Raw genomic sequence first — 19,610 nt, 5'->3', positions numbered from 1 at the left:
AGATTTTTTACAGTCATTAATTGTGTTCATGCAAAATAGGGAGTTGAAATTTAGCTTTCTTGTATCATCTCAGTTGACTTGAAGCAAAGAAATGAACAAGTATATTCAAATACTAGATAATTAACAAATGCCTAAATTTGAAGCAGGTCTGGAGCATGCTCTGAAATCCAAAAGAGCTTGTCTACATTCTGGTTTTGCCATGTGTGAGCCACCTGATTGATTATATGCAAGAATGTAAGCTCCTCTTTCTCATCTGTACCAGTTGCTCTTGCAGAATTATTAAAAAGATTAGATCCAGCCCAGAGCTTAGCACACGATGTGTCCTCAGTAAGTGCTAGTTTCCTTTCTCCTTGATCAAAACCCATACTACAAGGCCCTGCAGGCCCAGTCTCCCTCTTGACCCTATCACTGCTATCTTCATTTACTCCTTGCCATATATACTGACCTCTTGCTTTTCTTTGAATTAGTAAAGCACACTCTCATCTTGGGCTCTCCCCACGTTCTTTCTCCTCTGCCTTGTACAATCCACAGTTTTCCTTCAGATTCTGGCATGGCTCACCCAACCCCCACAACCCTGCAGTTCAAACACTTCTTCCAGATGTCTGTTCATCAGACTGCCTTCCCTGACCCACTCATATCGAGGTGAATGATAATGTCCCTGTGAATGGCCTTTGTGCTTCCAATGAGCATTACTTTGAGAAGTTCCTGTTGGAACCACCACTACATAGTCTGAGGCCCATGGTCCTGTCCAACCAGGATGCTCATCTCATCCCCCTGACCTCCTGGGCTCTAAACACTTTACATGTATCACTTCATTAAATCCTCGCAGCACCCCTAAGAGAAAATGCTACTATTATTATCTTCATTCTATTACTCTGACTAATGAGGCACAGAAAGGTTAAGTAATTTGCCTAAAGTCACACAGCTAGTGAATGGAGAAGTGTCCCAGCTGGTCTTATCTATATGGGAGAAACTCAGCCAGGAGGGATGGAGTCTCTGCCACACCCACTGCATAGCCTGGCCCTGCCTTCACATGTTGTGGCCTTGGTTCTGTTGTTTCTAAATTTAAGAGGTTACCATTGCTCCCAGGAAGACAGGGTAGGAACAACAACAACAACAGCAACAAAAAGAATGTAATGAACAGTAAGCATTTGGGACGGCCCCAAAGAAAGACACAACAATGATCAAAAGCATTATGTCAATACCCTCCCTGTCAAGGTTACTGCCCATCAACAACGCTGGGGACCTGGAGTTAAGTCTGTGCCACTGGAGTTATTTGATGTGATGACATGAGTTTCATCAAAAGGGGAATTTCAGCAAAAGGCTTTGCCAATGTGATTACACTTGAATTTAAGAAATAAATTGATAAACCTGTTTATCTCTCTAGCATGCAGTTGAAAATTTGGCTTTGCTGTTTTCTAATCTTAAATAGACTTCAGAGACTTGAATTATATTTTACTGTCTTGGGTTCCCAGAGTATTGAGCAGCTGGGATCTCATGAATTTACTCAGAACGACTAGTATGTACTGAATACCTACTATACGATAAGAAGACAGTCTAGGCCTTGCTTTTAAAATGTAGGGGTGGCTGACACAAAATTTCCTCCATCATAGACCACTACATTCTAGCATGATACTTCCCAATAAAGATTGATACCAGACATAAGCTCCATTCTTAGTATTCAGTCAAATAGTATTTTACTAAGAACATAATGTTCATACCATGTTTAATAAGCTTACAATGTACTTGTTACACTGTATTATTTCCTCAATTGTAAAAGATTTTATAGTCAGCCTTTCATATCCACAGTTCCACATCCTTGGAATTCAACCAACCAAGGTTGGAAAATACTCAGAAAAAAAAAATAAAAAAAAAACAACAATAAAGCATAATAAAAATTTAAAAAACAACATAGTATAACAACTATTTACTTCGCATTTACATTGTATTAGCTATTGTAATCTAGAGATTATTGAAAGTATATAGGAGGAGATACATAGGTTATATGCAAATACTATACTATGTCATTTTATATAAGGGACTTGATCATCTGCAGATTTCAGTATCTTGGGAGAGGGGTCGTCTCTCTCCCAGGGATGATTATAGTACAGGGGAAGGATATACAGCACAGGGGATGGTTGTACAGTATAGGGGATGGTTGTACACTACAGGGGATGGTTGTACACTACAGGGGACAGTTATACAGTACAGGGGATGGTTGTACAGTACAAGGCATGGTTACACAGTGTGGGGGACAGTTAGTTGTACAGTACAGGACATGGTTATACAGTACAGGGGACAGTTGTACAGTACAAGACATGGTTATATAGTACAGGGGACAGTTATACAGTACAGGACATGGTTATACAGTATAGGGGACAGTTGTACAGTACAGGGCATGGTTGTACTGTGCAGAGGACAGTTAGTTGTACAATACAGGGCATGTTTATACAGTACAGTGGACAGTTGTACAGTACAGGGCATGGTTGTACAGTACAGGAGATGGTTGTACAGTACAGGTCATGGTTATACAGTACAGAAGACGGTTGTACAGTACAGGGCATGGTTGTACAGTACAGGAGACGGTTGTACAGTACAGGGCATGGTTGTACAGTACAGGAGACAGTTGTATAGTACAGGGCATGGGTAGTACAGCACAGAGGAGAGTTGTACAGTACAGGACATGGTTGTACAGTACAGGGGACAGTTATACAGTACAGGGCATGGTCGTACAGTGTAGGGCATGGTTATATAGTAGAAGGGATGGTTGTACAGTACAGGGCACGGTTGTACAGTATAGTCTTGCTGGTTGCCAGATAACTTGGACGTACCACTTCCCCTCCCTGGGAGGAGGTTACAATTGGCATAGGACTTGGACATTTGCCTTGTTTACCAAATGGAGTGAGAATAGAATAAAGAAAGCCACATCCCAGTAGAAGATGTGGCTTTCTTTATTCTATTTCTTTCTTTATTCTATTTATTCAAGAAGAGTCTCAAGTTTCTGCCACCTTGCTCGATCGCTCTGTCATGAGCATGACACATTCCAAGAAGCAGACACCTCCTCAAACCAGGTTCCAGAATGAGAAGAAATGTACACTAGTGCCACAAAAACCAACCTGCAGCCTCTGACTCGGGGCACAATAAGACAGTCGTCGCCATCAGCCACTAAGATTTGGGGGTTATTTCTGACTACAGCAAAAGTGACATACTCCACATTTTTTCCAGATTAAATAATTTTATGTTCATAGGTATTATGTTGGGGTCTGAAGAAGAAATTAGGTCCATTTTATGGATGAGATCCCTAAGGCGTAAGAGTGGTTAAGCAATGACCCAGAAATCAACCAAAAAGAGGAGCAAAGCTATATACTCAGCTGAATGAGTACACAGTATAAAACAAGACTGACTCACTTTAACGTAAACATCTCTGCAAACTGCAGATCGATTAAAACACTAGCAAATCATAAAGGTTTCACTGGTCTCTGGGCCAGTTCCTAATATCAGGGATGACGCAACAACAGACCAAGAGGCCTACAATAGAATAAATGCAGAATCTTCTCCGTTAAGCTTCATGGGCTGGCAGCCCCAGCTCTCACACCCAGAGGCTCCACAAAGCAACCGTAAACATCTCAGAGAGACTGGATGCTCCTCTCTGGCCATGGAAAGGCCTTCTGGGCTCAACAGATAAGCTCTGTAGTGGCTCTGTGACAAATATCCCAGAATGCCCATTACATGCCTACAACTGGCACTGGGAATGGCAACAATCAGAGGGTGTGTTATTTCACCAGGAAATTCAAACAGAAAGACCGTGACCTTAAGGGAAGTCAAGGAGGAAGGTAGCGATTCAGGACAGAGGCTCACAGGATTTGACATGAGTGACTAATTCAATTTTTTGCTCATATTGTTTTAAATTCAAACCTTATTGTTCTTTTTCTTTGCTTTGTTATCTTCTTTCTCTCTTACTTTCACTTTAAAAAAAACATTCCATTCAATGGGGGCGAGTGAGTCACCATAATCATTTATTTAGACACATTTCAGGCTCGCTCTATGCTATCCGGTCCCACTTGCTGACATATACGGAAGGCATTCTGCAGCAGCTGATCTTTTCACCAGAAAGCCCAATTTTCAACAGCTATTTCTGGGGGGTCTGGGAGGGTTGGCACCTTTCATGTGGCTTTTCATGACAATTCACACCCTTGGTTTCCTACCCTGACCCAAGCTAGGCTGACTTCTGGCACCTCCCACTCCTGTATACCCACAGATGCTGTTTTCAAGCCTCCTCAGACCTGGAGCAACAATCCTGCCCTTTGCCTTCTTATACTGTCATATCAACTACATTAAATTATCATCCTAGAGCAATTAGGTAAACATATACATGTGCATGATTGTAAAGCACTGCACTGCAGTGCAGAAGTCAAATATTAATATAAACTCAGGAAAAGTATTTCTGACAGCTGCAAAACATCCCCAAACAGTTGCAGACAAACCTGGAGAAGTAAAGTTGATAAAAAGTGGTCTGTGAACAGACTCTATCCTTCATCCAAAACCTCTCACCAGGTAGCACCTTGTGAACATGGGTCTCTCACAAGGATGTGAGTCACACCCTGCAATTTGTACAGAGCTTTCAACTTGTTTTCAAAGCTTGTTATCTTCAAAATATTCCTGAGAGGGAGACAGGAGGGAAGATTAGCTCCACTGGAGGATGAGGAGATGAAGACCCAGGGAGGCTGTCCACCCACTTTGAGCAGGTCATTGGCAGACCAAGAATTAACTTTTTATTATTTTAATATTAGGTGCCATGATTTTTTTTTTAATTTCCCCATTTAAAAAACTTGTAATATGCGGTTGAATGCAGCAAATTCCAGTCATCTTATCTCAAGTACCTTCAAGTAAGCTTCTTCAAGGAGGCCGCTTGGAATGGGTTCCATGAGGGCAGGGTTTATCTGTTGGAACAACCCCAGCACCTAAGCACACTCAGTTCTCAAAAAAACAGCTGTTGAAAAAGGAAAATGCAAGTCTTTGCTTTTTCCCTTTTTAATATTTTTAAGCAAACCTACTACCTGATCCAGCAGCTGAAAGCAATCTTCCCTCCCCAGCTCTCATTAATGGACACTCCACAACTTTGTAACTATGGGGTCCATCATTTGACACCCACAGATACCTCTGGTTGGAAATCCATCTCCATCGCTCCTTTGTGAAAATTCCCTAACAGCTTCCCACATCTTCAAGACTGAGCTCTACCCACCCCCCTCACACTCTAACCCTATTGAGCTACATGTTCCACTTGCTCTAAGTTGGTCCAAGTTGTTGTAAGCCACTTTTTGTCCTGAGGAGCAGGATTCAGATGCGGAGAGGATATGAGGTGGGAGATGGCAGCCTCCAGAGGTCCCCAAGCCTCACTGGGGCCAAATGCTTTCCTTAGCCCTCCTCTCTCCCCTTGCTTTAGCCCCATTACATTTGCTAGGATTTTTCCCTGCATTTGAAGAAACTCAGACTTCTCATAGACTGGCATTTTGCTCTGTGAAGGGAAAGGCCCTGCCAGGGGAGGTTCTTTTCCTTCTGGAAAGGTCTGCAGCAACAAAGTCTTCCAGGTCCCACAGGCTCCCCCTGCTACCTCCTGCGCCAGCAAAGTGGGGAGTGGAAAGTCTTGGCTGAGATCCTGACACACTTTGAGAGTTTCTCGAGAGCCTCCCTGTTCCAGTCTTTGGTCACTTTTTATAAACACCAGTCCCCAGCAGAGACTGGACAAGCAGTTCATCCCTGGGGATTCTGAAGAAGCCCTCTTCCCCTGGACTCCAATTAACACTCTCCTCTCCACAGCTTTCACTTCCAGCTTTCTCCCGGCACCTTATCCTTTCCTTAGCAATCCTGCCCATCTGATGGTGGTCCAGCTGATTAATGGGGATTTAGAGCCAGCGTTTCTTCAAAGTTCCAATGTTTATTTTTAAAAAATCACAAATAATATTTAACTAGGACTCTTGGACTTAAAAAAAATAAATAGGAGCAGAGGTCTTCGTAAAAGCTGGGCTCTCTTTCTATCCCAGATCCTGTACTATGTGCTGGGGATGTGAAGATTGAAGACAAGCCTAGGCCTGCCCTGCATGGTGCACAGGCCAGCGTGAGAACAGGCCAGTGAACTGGAGACAGCAAAAACGTTCTGGGTCAGAGGGAGCACCAGGAGGGCCTTGAAATCACAGACTGGCCTGTGATGTCTCCATGACCCCATGGCCTGCAACCGGTCACTTGTCCACTCAGCCTCGGCCCTGGCCTCCCTGCAGTTTCTTCACCTGGCTAGGCACACTCTACTCTGGTTTGGCCCTCGCTGAGGTTCAGACTGGAACAGTTTCCCCCGATTATCCACATGGATTATTCTCTTACATCTTTCAGGCCTTCACTCAATCCTCACCTTCTCTGACAACCCTATTTAAAATGGCAAGTCTTTCCCCAAACTTCCCGTCAACCACCCATCCTTCTGTATACTCATCCCTGCTTCGTTTTTCTTCATGGAACTTATCACCATCTAACATGATATACATTTTACTCGTTTATGTGTTTATGGTTCATCTTTCCCCAACAAAATATAAGCTCCATGGGTTAGGGAGTTTTGTGTGTTTGGTTTACTGCTAAATCCCCAGAAACAGACCCAGAGAAGTGTGCAACTCATTGTAGGTGCTCAATACATATCTGTTGAATAAGTGGATGGAGGGATGGATGGATGGATGGATAGATGGATGGATGGATGGATGGATGAATTTGATGGGGACCAGGGGAAGGTTTTGGTGAATGTTATACCAGAAGCGAATCTCAAAGGGTCTGTCCAAGCAAAGAAAGGGCATTTTGAAAAGAGGATGTAGCTCATGTGTGATTCTGGGTAAATCACATTACCATTTTCTCTTCTGTAATACGAAGCTAATGCATAGTATTTGCAAGTCTGTGATGAACCATGAAACTGAAAAAGGACTTTGGGTGAGCTAAACTGAGCCAATAGTGGGGCAGGCTGAAACAACATGGGAAGAAACAAGAGGAAGTTGCCTTTCTCCACAGCCAGCAGATTGAGTTACGACCAGCAGACAGATACTGGGGAAGCCCGGCCCTGTGAGGTGGGAGCTGGTGAGTCAGCTTGATCTCCTGGTTCAACAAGGAGTGTTTCTGTCCCAGGGCAAGGCAAAACTCTAAGCACTCTATAAAACTGCAGCCTGTGAATCACTGATTCACCAAGCAAGCCACAATGTTTGCATCTCTCCGAGTCTTGGTTTTGCTCTCTATCTAATAAAGAGCACAACTTCTTCTTCCATTGAATGACACATCTGGAAGTATCCAGAAAACGGTCTGGCACTTTGGGAATACATGGTCAAAGTTTGTTAAGCAGAAACACCATATACTATTTGAATGAAATTTACATTAAGGTAGGGAGTGCCATGGGGCTCCATTCTGGAAAAAGGATAAGAAATCAAGCTATGATCATATTTTCTGAGGCTTAAGAGACTCCAGTCATGGCAGGAAAAAGGATTTTATTTTCTTAAAAAATGAAATAAAATTGTGGCCTGGAAGCAGTGTGAGCTGTGTGGTATGGAAACGTGTAGAAGTTTTAGAGCCAGGCAGACTTCAACCAAATCCTGGTGCCCCATTTTCAGCCCTTTTCAGTCCTATGTCTTAAAGCAAATTTTAAAAAACCTTCTTAGCTTCATTGTCTTTATCTTTAAAAGAGAAATGAAAATATCACCTTAGAAGGTGCCTGTGGGATGAAAAAATGTATACAAAAATACTATCCAAATAGTTAGGATGAATAGGTGCTAAATGTATGCTGAATAGCCTAATTCACTGTTGTTAACATAATTAAAAATTTGGGAATACTATGAAAAATTAAGGGTCATGTCTGGACTGGGCAACCTATAAGTCACTGGTTAGAAAAAAAAAACTCACATTCATATACCACAAATAACGATCACACTGTAGCTATTTTAGTTTCTATGAGCTACTCGATCTATTTCCTGAATCTGAGGTTTAACAGATAAATTTACACAACCCATGACCTTACTAGCAGGTTACTGGACATGCAGTGTGAAAAGGAGAAAGAGGGATGAGGCCTTGACACACAGATGTTTTAAAGGGAGAAAAAATAGGAGATATGCACTTAGCATTTCATCCACACCCGCACAAGCTCACTCGCTCGCCCCGAGTGATGAAAGAGGAAACCCCAATTCAGAACCATGGGGAAGAGGGCTCTTGGCTTCAGTAATTGCAAGCCAGAGCTGAACAATCTCCTCTCCATCTCGAGAATGCCTCTGGGCCTGGAGTGTGGGGCCCAGTGTGTGGGCTTGCCTCACCAACCCAGGAATGGCTTTAAACTTCATCTAGTCAAACACACTTGTTAAAAATGGAGGAACTGAGGCTCAGGGAGGGGGGGGGCTTACAACAAGTTAGGCAGGGGGTCAGTGGCAGAGCTAGGCTTATACCCAGGGGAGTCCTTGGACAGTGCTCGCTCCACTGCCCACATGGTCTTCCGGATCCTCCAGTTTGGTAAGCAAAACTGCAACAGTCTTTCACATCCTCTTCTGTTCCTTCTCCCTCACATCCAGTGTCTCAACTCTGCTAAGCCCTGCTTGGGTTTAACCCTAAAGAACTTGAACCTGAAGGAGTTGCAAATGTGCGGCAGCTGGAGCACGGCCTGGTCACACAGGGGCTCAGACAGCTGCAGCGCGGCTTCTCCCTCAGTGCTTCTCCTGCCCCCTCCCTTTCTTTTCTCTTTCATAATCTTTTTCCTACTTTCTCCAACTGACTATTACATAAAATTGAATGCGTTCTTGGTCCTTTTTTTTTTTTTTTTTTAACCTGTATTGGGTTTTTCTTTCACTTATTTTTATTTCTAAAGTCGCATGTGCAAATGATTTGGGTGTTTTTAAAATGTGTAGCATAGGATTTACAGGGTTCTATGTTTCTGAAGCAGTAGAATTGGATATTTCTCCCTAAGAAATGTAATTCAGTTGCTTTCTGCCAGTTAATGTCAGAATTGCCTTTCTTGTTGGTCACTGGTCCTTGAAAGACAAAAGGTCCCTTGGCTTGCAGGGGCATCTGAGTAGTCAGTTCCACCTGTGAGCTACACAAAGGCCAGGGCAGAGCCTTGTCCAGAGAGCGCCTGGCAGATTCCTGCCCTCTGCATCACTTCCTTGGAACTAAAAGGATTCCCCCAATGCACATGTACGCGCTTACACATACACCTGTACACATCCACATATTCACCCCCACACACCCACTCACAAACCACACACACACACCCATATTCACACCACCCACACCCACACATACCTATACACACACAGCTATAAACATCCACATATCCACACCCACCCACCCACTCACAAGACACACATAAACACACATACATTCAAACCACACACATCACACTTACACATTCACAAGTCCAGGCCTCTCTAGTTTCTTTTTTTTTTTCTTTTTTTTTTTTTTTTTTTTGAGGCGGAGTCTCGCTCTGTTGCCCGGACTGGAGTGCAGTGGCCGGATCTCAGCTCACTGCAAGCTCCCCCTCCCGGGTTTACGCCATTCTCCAGCCTCAGCCTCCCGAGTAGCTGGGACTACAGGCGCCTGCCATCTCGCCCGGCTAGTTTTTGTATTTTTAGTAGAGACGGGGTTTCACCGTGTTAGCCAGGATGGTCTCGATCTCCTGACCTCGCGATCCGCCCGTCTCGGCCTCCCAAAGTGCTGGGATTACAGGCTTGAGCCACCGCGCCCGGCCGGCCTCTCTAGTTTCTAAGGGCCAGCCATCCCCAGAGGCACCTCTTCTCCATGTGCCCTGATGTGAACCATATTTACAGCTCCCTAGTGGTTCCAATAGTCGATGCAAACCAAAGGCCTTCAGGATCCTGCCTGTTAAGGTCACTCCTCCATGGTGGAAGCCACATGGCTATCACTGGTTATGAGTGGGTGAGACCCTCCTCCAGAAGGGCACAGTGGGTCCTCAGAGAGGAGGAGCTGCTGATTTTTAAGCATCATCAGATTCTAAAAGAAATGCTAAGCTTTTGATCTGGGAAATGTCACAATTATGATACATTAATAATAAACTCAAAGACAAAGATATAAAGAAAGAGAACACAGGAGAGAAATGCAGAGCAATCGCTGGAATGGCCATTGCCATTAAGGCCACGGCCAACGGCCATGCTTGGTCAAGCAGCCAACAAGACCTCGTGAGCATCAGTGGTATGAATGGCAGTAGAGGCACCAGGGCCAAAATACATCTGATGCAAACCAGCCAAAGGGCAGAAACACTAGAGCTGTGGAAGAAGTAAAGGAAGACCCAGGAGGGAACCCAGTAGAGCACAGGGCAACTTTCTACATCCCTCAGAGGTCAGCCTGGGGCTGGCAGAAGTTACCAGTACAGCCAGCCAGAGAGCTCAGTGCTTCCCACTCTCCTCCTCTTTTGATGTCCTAGCTTCCATGTCTTAATTCTCAGAGAGACAAAGGAAGAAGTAATTTACTTAGACACTCAGTTCCTAGGGGCCAAGGAAGGGAAGTGACAAGCTCAGGCTCACTTAACAACCCCAAAGCAGACCCAAAATAAGAACCAAAACGTTCTCACACTCAGCTGAGGCTTTTCACTTCCCCATGTTCACTCTTCTAGCCCTGGCTCTTCCTCACATGGGTAAAATGATGAGTAAGATTTAAAAATTCCCTCTACCATGCCCCCACAAGGCCAAAACCGAAACTTAATTATAAGCCACACTCAATAAAAAATTCCCAGCTTATTTTTACTTCTCAGGAAATTTTCTTTTTTAAATGACTTTGTTCCAGTGAAATTTGAGAGCCCATGTTTTTTAATTTTTTTTTTTTTTTTGGCTCTTGTTTTGTTTTTATGCCAAGCATGGTCATTTAATTCAGTTAATTGACAAAATATAAAAATGGCCACTAATGTCTTTGATAAGCATGAGATGGGCCATGTCACCATACCCTCTGATATCCAAAGGTAGGATGTTCACTTGTATCATCTGGATTTTGCCGACACAGTCAGTTCTTTTAGGCCTTTTGCAAGATCCACAAACCCTTCTTTGAGACTCTTTACTCAGATGTGCTTCCAAATTCAGAAACATCTTTTAGAAAGGTGAAGAGTGCATAAGCCATATATTACGTACGTGCCCAGCAGGGTCTGGGACACTCATCTTTGTGCTGAAAACCTCATTCATCTTGAGTGTAATACATAAAAGTTATAGAGTCTCTGGGCCAGCTTTTGCTTTCAAATGCATGATGAAATAAACTTCCCATTTTCAGAGCTTTTTGGATTTTGGAGTTAAAAATAAGCGAATGTGCATGTGTCAAAAAAAATAGCTTATGACCCCATTTATTACTTCTGAAGATATTCAAGGACCTGGATTCAAAACTGCAAGATTCCAGAAAAAAATACACTTTTAAAAAATAAGAAAAAGACTTAGGATAAGGAGATTGATCATATAGTTCACGTACAGTGCTTGGTACTGATGAGAGAATCATTACACTTGCTACAATCTAGGAAATAATGTGGCTAGTTTCTCTTCAGGCATAAATTGAAAGCTCAAAAGCTAGAAACAGAAGTCTAGAGGGGTTGACTAAGTGGGGCTTTTTCAGGGACAATTCAGGAATGTGTTGTCAGAGAAAGGAGAAGTTTCATGTCATTTCCCACCCAGAAAAACAAATAAAGAGGAACCTAGAGGACATAGCAAAAACTTTACAGACAAATTTTATTCAAAGGTCAGGCAAAAAGGAAGATGGATGTATATTTAATTCACATATTCCTCACAATATTCCTGAGACACAAACATTATTAACTTTAGTTCACAAACTGGAAAACTTAGCAAGCTTAAGGAATTTGTCCAAGGAAAGGGCCAAGATTCCATCCAACCCAGGTCTGTTTGCTTCCAAACACTCGCTCCAGGACTTCAAGGAGCAGATGTCACTTGTCTGGATTTCAAAGAGTTGTGGTAGCTGAGTTCTTGTCTCAGCCTTGGAAAAGTCACTGGTCTCAGTTTCTCTTTCTTCCTCTTTTCCTGTCTTTCCCTTTCTTTCCTCTCCTTTTTTTCTTTTCCTTCCTCCTTTCCTTTTCTCTTAATTCCATCCATCTACCTACCTATCTAATCCCTCAGTTTCTGTGGAATAGAGGAGAAAGAGCAGGGGTATTCACCAGCGTGCATGCCTGTCACTCTGTAAGCTGAGAACATAGTTATCTTGTGTTCCTTCCCAGGACTGCAAGCTGTCCCAAGGAAGGGCCTGAGAAGTAAGTTGGATACCACCTGCCTCGACTGGGAGCCATCCACAGCTCAGCAAGGCCAGAAGCTGCACTCACTGCAGGCTCAGCTCATTACTTCTGGGTGGCATCCTCCGTGGAGGTGGGCTGAGTGAAGGACACCCTGAAGGACGTCAGCCAAACACAGACACACCAGCCACAGGGAAGCACTTGAAACGCAAGCTATATTTCATTCAGTTTTAAGGTATGGAGGCTCCTCTAGCTAGCAGAAACTTACCACCTCTTTGAGATGAGTGTTCTACCCAAGACACACGCTAATTAACTCCACGCTCCTCACATATGGATAGCTCTTATTTATAGTGTGGGCGGTACAGAGAGATCAGGCTTTGAAGGCACACAGATGTGGTTTCAGATACCAGCTATGTCACCTTTCTAATGAGGTGACATTCTGCAAATTCCTTAACACCTCTGGACTTCCATTTCCCCACCCATAAAATGGGGATAATATCTGTTTCAAAAGTTCTTCAGAAGATTGCTAAAAGTGGGTACAAAATGTTTATCGTTGTCCTGCTGACAATACCCTACATGGCTCAGTAGGAACACAAGACTCAGGAGACCCCGGGTCTTCCTGGACTCTCCACTTGCTCTTGCCCCGACCACAGCACGAAGCTTCTCACATGAGGTGACTGGGAGCCAGCCTCATCGTTGTGGCTGGAAAGACCTGCATCTGGTTGCCAATGCGAAGGAGAGAACTTGAAGAGTGTTGGGATAAGCGTGTGTCACTCATTGTTCCTCATGATCAAAAAATGATTGTGAATTTAATTTTGAAACTCAGGAATCATCAAACTTAAATAATGATTTTTAAAAAACAACATTAACTTAAAACAGAAGAGCACATTGCAGTAACCAAGGCATCTGTGAGGTCAACCTTCTTCTGCATTCACTGTGGTGAAGGCTCTGGAATACGGGAGTAAGCTTGTGCCTCTGTGCCACTCCTGTGTCTCTCCTTGTCTCTTCCCACTGTCATCAGCCTTTTATCGGGATGCTCAGCCAGAAAGTGGTTTCCTTTCTGGGAAGGAAAACAGGGCTTCTCACCTCCTTAAGAGGATTCCTTGAAAACACACTTGGTTCTCTGTATCCCAGCTCTCTCTTGGCAACCCTGCTAACTAAAACAGCTAGATTTTGCCTCTTCACCTGTCAGTAGAGGAAATGAGACCATGAGCTTATTAGAATCATCAGGCTAGATGTGGAAAGGCACTTTCAAGTCATCAAATCCAGCCTTCCGATTCCACCAGCAGCGAAACTGAAGCAGAGAGACCTGCTCCTCCCTTATGAGGAAGTGAGGACTGCAGCTGACAACTGAGTTTAGGTGGGCAGCCTTCCAGGACATGCATGTTTCTGTTTCGTACTCCCTCTCCGTGCAACATCAGGTGTAATTCAGGTGCTCCACGGAGAGCGCCTATGTGGAGGGAAATTGACTCTATTGCAGTAAGAGTCAAAACAATGCTTCCCTCTTCCCCCGGCACACTACACTCTGTATAACACTGACCACGTTCCACTTGGCCATGTGTTTCCTACCCTGATTCTCCCATAGAGGGAGAGCTACCTGAGGGCAGGGGTAACGTCATGTTGATCACTGTATCCTAGCACAGCACAGGGCAGGAACCCACCCTGTACATATTTGTCAAATGAATAATCTCATTTACGCTTGATCCATCATAAAACTTCAATTAAACTCTTTGGGGCACTCCATTTCCCCAGTTTCATTTAAAAAATCTAATTATCTATGCCATACAGAATTTTTATTAGAAAGTGAAGTCATTAAATAAGCAGACACCAGACTCAGGCCCTGAGATAATTGCAAATAGAAACGCATCTGACTGCAGTGCTCAGCTGGACCTGGTAAACACACTGCTGGGAAACATGGCACCCATTTTCAGCACTTGGATTCGTGGGGCAAATGGGGTTCTTAAGCCAGGGAAATTAGGATTCTAAATTACCCAAGAAAGGCTAATGAGCAATTCTATAACTGCTTTTCAATCCCTCCAACTTCCTAGGTGAAAGCTATACTGACAGACTGAATCCCAGCAATCTGGGAGGCTAAAGTGGAAGGACTACTTGAGCCCAGGAGTTCAAGACCAGCCTGGGCAACATGGCAAAACCCACCTCTACAAAAAAATGAAAAGATCTTGGTGGTGCACACCTATGGTTCCAGCTACTCGGGAGGCTGGGGTGGGAGAATCACTTGAGCTGAGGAGGTCGAGGCTGTAGTGAGCCACGATGGCACCCCTGCACTCTAGCCTGAGTGACAGAGCGAGACCCTGTCTCAAAAAAAGAAAAAATAAATAAACTGAATCCAAATCACCTTTGTATTTGAAGAGCCATCCACCCACATGTTCTGACCTTGTTTCTCCTGTCTCTGTATCCCTGGAAAGCAACTCTTATGCTTTCCCTTCATAAGTTCAATCATAAAATCTTGGCCTGCTTAAAGGTTCAGTTTATTTCAGTGACAAATCAGCAATCCATTCTCGTGCAAAGGAAGCTACTTCTAGCATCATCAAACATTTTCCCTTAACTCAGATGTGTCAAACTCCTCTTCTATTCATCACTTATAGAAATAAAATCTCAGCCAACTGCAGAAGCAATTCTTAAGGCTGTGGTGAGAGCAAATAAACTCTAAATATTTACTAAGAGACTGAGTTACAACACTGACCGGTTCCACCCTTGTTAAAATCTGCCTGCATTCTCCAAACACAATTATTTTAGGTCACTGACATGCCAGCCAAGGAAATGACAAGACTGTGTACTACAGCACAAAGAGCAAGTAGAACCTAGCTTTAAATTCTGGTCCTGCCACTTCCTAGCTTCTAGACACGAGGCAAGGGACTTTACCTTTCCCCATTTTCTTAACTGTAAAATGGGGACAATAATACTAATGTCACAGAATTGTAGTGATAATTGAGAAAAATGTATATTAATGTTTATAGTAACTTTAAAAAAAAGACGTTCAAAGTGCTCAGAGTAAAAAATATGAGGCATTCATTTTAAAGTATTCTCACAGAATATGTTTCTAAAACACAGGGTGTTTGTTGCCACTTCAAATTTGTTCTCCTTTGAAAAAAAAAGTGTTGGTGATTCGTGCATTGTTGTGGTATTGCAGAACATAGCTTATCTAGTGAGAGATAACTTGAAAATTAACCAGCAATGCTAGGAGCCTGAGAATGGGCAATTTTCAACCTTCTCAGATAATGAATGGATCTCCAAAGGCTAGAATTCATCCAAAGAGTTTTGTACCATGGTTTTAAGGGGACCCAGAGGTCCAGTAACTGAGAACGCTTTTCTAATCAATATAACTAAATAACAGCAAGTCTACTGTGAGGCGGGCACCATGCCAGACCCTTTAAATACATAAGATCATTTAAATCTTAGAAGGCAAGTATAATCATTGCAATTTCTCAGATGTAAGAACTGAGACCCAGAGAGGTTAGATGTACCTTCAACCACAGTTAAGACAAAGCAGTAGTGGGGTTTGAACTCATGCCTGACTCTTAAGACCACTTTCTTTCCAATCACCATGATGCCTTGTCAGGTAATTCATGCAGCTCCTGAGACAAGATTTTAACCGCGATGAAGTGGGAACCGGAGGCTTCTATGACAGGATGAGTCAAAACTCAGTGAGAAAGGCAGCCCTGGCTCCCGGCCATGCTTCTCCCCCCTACCCTGCTCACAAGGGCTGATGTGTGGCTCTCCAACCATCACTCCATTGCTCCTCAAGTGAGCAGTGGAAGGACAAATGTATTTCAGCCCCAAAGCACAAATCACCTGATTTAACCCTCATGGGTGACCTAGTCAAGTGGCCATCTCTGGGCCTGACCTTCCTTTTATCCTACCACCTCTCTAACTGTATTACAAGGATCTTTTTCCATGACTAAGTTGTTTTTTGAAAACAGAAATACTGTTCATTTTTTGAATCCCTAGTTCCCAAAACCATATTTGGTACAGAGCAGATACTCAATAAATGTAAGGTACATAAATAAATTAAAGGATTCAACATCAAGGCTGGGCAAAATGCCTCTAGAGGATGCCTCTAACCCTGAGATTTTACAGCTTAATTACTCCTAAATTGGTTTTCAATTTCTGGACAGTGGTCCAGGGCTCTCTTTAAGATTGAGATCTCCCAATAGAACTAGGACATTAGGGGTCCTTCCACCTTTCAAAGTGTTCAAAACGCTCCCTGTAGGCTATTCTATGCCATCCTAAAAGAACAAGACAATGTGGCCAGTAGGATAGATACTGTCAACCCCATTTTAAAGACAGAGAAACTGAGGCTATATGAGAGAACTGACTTTCTCAGGGCCAACATTTGACACTGAAGCTGCTGATTCTCTGTTTTTTTCGTGCTACCATAATACATGCTCAGCTTATTTTTAACAAACCTAGAGCATGGCAATGTGAAGGGAGTGGCAGGGAATGGAAAAGAAGAGAGTGTACTGAAGAAAAAAAACACCAGGGAAGGGAAGGAACAGCCTCCCTCACTGGAGAGTGTCACTGACAGCTGACAGTGGGTGCCCTTATGGCCCTGGGGAGCTATGAACTCCTTGCCTAGGGCTGGCTTGGAAGGGTCTACTTGACTCTGGATCCCTGACTTATCCAGTTGCATCTAGGCCTGGGAGTAAACGCAAACTGAATTCTTCTTGGTGCTGAGTAAAAACAGGAAGTCACAAGTGGCTTTGCTCTGCTCTCAGCTGGGGTCCTCAACAGTTCAGGTCAAGGGTACACTTGGGACACTCCAGACAGCTTCCTGGCAGCTCCCTCCACAGTAGTCCAGCAGGGACAGAAAAAGTGGAGACACCTTCCAAAGAGCCTCCTGTAGTGTGGGTTTAGGCAGCTGGACTAAGGAAGTCCCTGTGACCCCTCTGGGACAGGACCAGGGAGTCCAACAGGGATGCGTGTATGTCAGCTTCATCACTTTTCCATTCATTCAACCAAAACTGAGGGCTGACTGTGTGCTCAAATCAATGTCACCTTAGGGAAATAACTCACTTGCTCTGAGCTTAGTTTCCTCATCTGCAAAGTGGAAAGAGCCCCTGCCCCACGGGGCTATTGTGAAGGTGAAAGGAAGTAACACCAGTGAGGTCCTTCGCCACATTTGGTACCTATTTTTAGCACCAAGGCAGTATGCGCCCACTATATGCCCAAACCCGTGATGCTGCTGCTGCCTCCTTCCCAGAGTCAGAGCCCAGAGGCAGGAGGGAATGTGGGCAGGTCTGTTTCCACCTCGCTTTCCCACTCTCCCCTCACAGGAACCCAGGGCCAGCAGGAGGTGAAGTTCTGCCAGCCCCCAGCCTGGGCCCAGCGCCCATGTTTATGACTGTTTATTTCAGAGCAAGTAGAAAGGAGAAATTAGAGCCATGAAAGACAGGACAACGGACCAATAAAAACCAGCTCCCAGAAGAGTCAGAAGGAGGAAGACAGGCAAAATTGTCACCATAGCAACACAAGACAGTCAGAAGCATGCAGGGAAAACAGCCCCTGCTCTGCCTCCTGTCTCCACTGCAAAGCAAGCCCTCGAACCCCAACCGGAGATCAGTGAAAGCCGACAAGGATCCACCCAAAGAACCCTGGTACCCAAGCCCAGACCTGGCTAGCAGCCACTCTCCCCCTGCTGCCCCAGTACAAGTCCCAGCCTTCCAGGGTCCCAGATCAGCATTCTGTGCCCTGGGGACTCGATACTGTGCAGATGGCCAAGGTCCCATCCAGAGGAGGTAGTGACTGGTGCAGAGAGGAAAGTTTCTAACAGGGAGAAAAGGAGGGTCACAGAGCTTCAGGGGAGATCAGGGCCCTAACCTCCAGCCCCATGACCCTGTCTTGGGTTCCCTGGGGAGCAGGCAGGTAAACAAGGGTGTGGGAGAGGACATGAGGCCCTGTACCCAGAAAGCTTGCTCCATCAGTTCTGGACCTGGCACTCCCAAAACAGTGGCTGGGGGAATTCTGGGGATGGGTGGGGAAATAGCTTTGGAGGCCTTAAATGACAAAGATCTTGGCACTGGTCTCTGAGGACATTGGCTAGAGAGTAGGAGCAGCTTGGAGGAGGACCCACGGACGGGCTGGTCTGTTTTGACAGAGAATATCTCCTGGCAGACAAGGCAGGTGTCTCCACCAAAAAGCATGGCTGGCCTGGGACCAGCATTTTGGGAAGTGGGTCAAATTGTTCCCAAAGCTCAGTATTGGAAAAGCGCCTTTTGCCAGACTGGGGTTCTGGGTTCTGGGGGAGGAGAGAGGGTGACGGCAAGGAGTGCTGGGTCCTAGGCACAGCAGCTTTCTGACTGGCTAAGAACGTCTGTGGCAGGTGGCAGCAGAAGGATCCAGGTGTGCAGGGGCTGGGGAGGGGGTCATCCCTCCCTTTGGGGCTGTAGAGAGTACACAGGAGCCCGGGGCCTCAGGTGGTGGGAAGGGGAGGGTTAGGGGTCCCCTGCAAGAATGGAGCTTATGGATACCTGGGGTGGGGAGTAAGTGAGTGAGGGACGAGGGAGGGTGGTCTGGGAAAGGAACACAATCAGGAACACGCAGAAAGAGGGCAACGGGGCACAAAGCCGGACTTCTGGCCGGCGACCGCTGGAGAAGGGCTCCTGGACGGTGTCCTCCGCTCTCCCTCCCTCCCGAAGGCTGCAGGGGCGTCCGGGAGGAGAAGGATAGCCGGGAGGCGCCCGCCCCGCCCCGCGGTGCCCCGCGGTGCCCTGCGCAGCCTGAGCCCCGCGCCCGCAGATCCCCGCTCGCGCCCCTGCCGCGCCCCCAGCCGCGCCGCGCTCACCGAGTCGCCGCCGCCCTGCTCGGCCGCCCGCTCCGCCGCCGCCGTGGACGCCTCTCCCGCGGCCGCCGCAGCCTGCGAGACGGCCCCGGAGCCCCGCCCCGCCCCGCCCCGCCCCGCCCCCAGCCCGGCTCGCGGCAGCCGCCCCGCCCCGGCCCCCGGGGATCCCCACCCGCGCTGTCACCGACCACGTCCTCACCCTCGCCTGGACAACCCCATGTCCTTGCCCGGCTCTGCCCTTTGCTCCTAGGAGCTGGTGCGGACCCGCCCCAGCAGGGTCGCTCCTGCCCCTTCTCAGCCTTGGCCTCTTGGCCTTGCCTTCCCAGGGGAAGCCTGAACCAGACCTTTTTGTTTCTGCACACCGAATTCCTCCACACCCACGGTTGCCCTCCAAGAAAAAGGAGAAGTCCCCGCAATCTCTAGACGTATATTCACCTTCAAATTAATGCCCAGCCAATTCGTCCCAGTCCCTAGGCACACTCCCAAATTACTTGAGATTCTGAACCCAGCCTCGCTCCCAGTCCCTTTCTGCCCATCCCATTAACAGATATCCAGCCTTAGGGGCTGCAGTTATCTGAT

At 45.7% G+C, this 19,610-nt stretch overlaps 1 protein-coding gene across 5 annotated transcripts in view; it reads right to left on the bottom strand.

Moving 5' to 3' along the window:
* CYRIA (CYFIP related Rac1 interactor A) overlaps positions 1-19,129 on the bottom strand; it is a 113,960-nt gene extending 94,831 nt beyond the window's left edge. For 3 of the 5 annotated variants that reach the window (XM_033176506.1, XM_033176510.1, XM_033176512.1), the window contains exon 1: positions 19,035-19,129. The gene's annotated coding sequence lies outside the window, so the exon portion shown is untranslated. The remainder of the gene's footprint in view (positions 1-19,034) is intronic. The other 2 variants (XM_033176507.1, XM_033176508.1) reach the window with 2 other exon arrangements.
* Between the last annotated feature and the right edge of the window lie 481 nt (positions 19,130-19,610).

Source organism: Trachypithecus francoisi, unplaced genomic scaffold (assembly GCF_009764315.1).
Source record: "Trachypithecus francoisi isolate TF-2019V2 unplaced genomic scaffold, Tfra_2.0 Lachesis_group17, whole genome shotgun sequence".
NCBI lineage: Eukaryota > Metazoa > Chordata > Mammalia > Primates > Cercopithecidae > Trachypithecus > Trachypithecus francoisi.
This window is presented reverse-complemented; position numbering and strand designations above follow the sequence as displayed.